Source organism: Mastomys coucha, unplaced genomic scaffold (genome assembly GCF_008632895.1).
Source record: "Mastomys coucha isolate ucsf_1 unplaced genomic scaffold, UCSF_Mcou_1 pScaffold23, whole genome shotgun sequence".
In the NCBI taxonomy this organism is placed as follows: domain Eukaryota; kingdom Metazoa; phylum Chordata; class Mammalia; order Rodentia; family Muridae; genus Mastomys; species Mastomys coucha.
The window spans coordinates 84,072,997-84,074,382 of record NW_022196906.1 but is presented as its reverse complement, the minus strand read 5'-3'; the positions used below and the strand labels follow the sequence as shown (position 1 = coordinate 84,074,382).

Sequence of the window (1,386 nt, the reverse complement as noted above, 5' to 3'; positions counted from 1 at the left end):
TCAAAGGTATTTTAAATAACAAGTCTGCGCTTGTGCACCCAGCAGTCGGTTCTCTCCTGTCAGATGGGGATCCCAGGGATGGAACGCAAGAAACCGGTTAGCTGGGGTTGGAAAGTTAAGTTCCCTCCCACTGAGCCATCTTGTCATCCCTTGTCATCGGCTGAGGCGATGAAGACTCTCCGGAATTAGATTCCGAGCTGCATTGGTGCTCCGCGCCGGAAACTTCTGGGTGACAGGCCCCCAGCAGGTAGCCGGCCTGCTTCCTTGCTCTGCTTTACCAAAGGGAACAGGAGACTCTGGCCGCTAGAGGGCGGTTTAGACGCTTTCATTGAACAGCAGAAGTTGGCTTGCATGGAGGCAGAAACAAAATACAATTCATTTCGCAAGCAATTTAAAAAAAAAAAGAAGAAGAAGAAGGAAAGAAAAGGAAAGAAACCGGAAAACACAGAAAAAGAAGCTCGAAAGAGATAATTTAATATAAGCTACGCCACTTGAAACAAATTAAAATAATGTCATTCCTTTGAAGGAACCTAGAAAAGGATCCAAGCCAGCTGCCCGGCTAGCTCAGTCGGTAGAGCATGGGACTCTTAATCCCAGGGTCGTGGGTTCGAGCCCCACGTTGGGCGGTTTAATTTTCTGGTTTTTCATATCTGCGCGATGCCTGTTATGAAACCGAGTTCCTTATTGTCAAATAAACCTGTACAAAGATGAAGCGACTATCTTGCTAATGGCATTTGCCAAAGTGGTTGTAAGGACAGAACCCACTACTACAAGTTATTTCAGACCCACACCACAAACCCACGTACAACCAGCACCGACAAGTAGCTTTTAAATGAGAAACAGCAGGCTATTTCGCCTAGGAAAACACTTGCTATTTTAACGTTCTATTTTAGGGGCAGCCTAAAGTGAAAAGTTGGGGGATATCGTGATATGGAAATTAATGAAATCGTAAAGTTCACAAACACTGAGGAAGTGATCTTTAGTTTTTTAACGTATTGAAGGTTAGCTCGGAGAGCAACGCTAATAATGTCTTTTTAAACTGTAAGATTGCGTTGGCTACACGCAATGGGGAACCCACCTTTAGGACTTAAAAAAAAAAAACCTTCCTTGCTCCTTTTATTAAAGTTGGTGATTGAAATGACAGATGTTTTGTTTTGTTTTTTGTTTGTCCTTTTACAGTTCCCTTTCTTCATAGGTTCCCCCCCCCCAAACAAGACACATAGGGTAAAATTATGCTTTTATATTGACAATTCCAATTAAATATTTTCAAACATCCAATGAAAGACCCCCAGAACTGGGGAGACCCTTACTCAAGTCACGGGATGACGCGACCACCCAATGACTCACGAGAGACCGAACTTGCTGCAATCACATGAGGTTTATTGG

General features: G+C 43.5%; 1 non-coding gene across 1 annotated transcript; it reads left to right on the top strand.

Annotated features, from left to right (window-relative positions):
• Window positions 1–553: 553 nt before the first annotated feature.
• Window positions 554–626, top strand: Trnak-cuu. Its single transcript has one exon. It is a non-coding gene; the product is annotated as a tRNA-Lys (tRNA).
• Window positions 627–1,386: the final 760 nt, after the last annotated feature.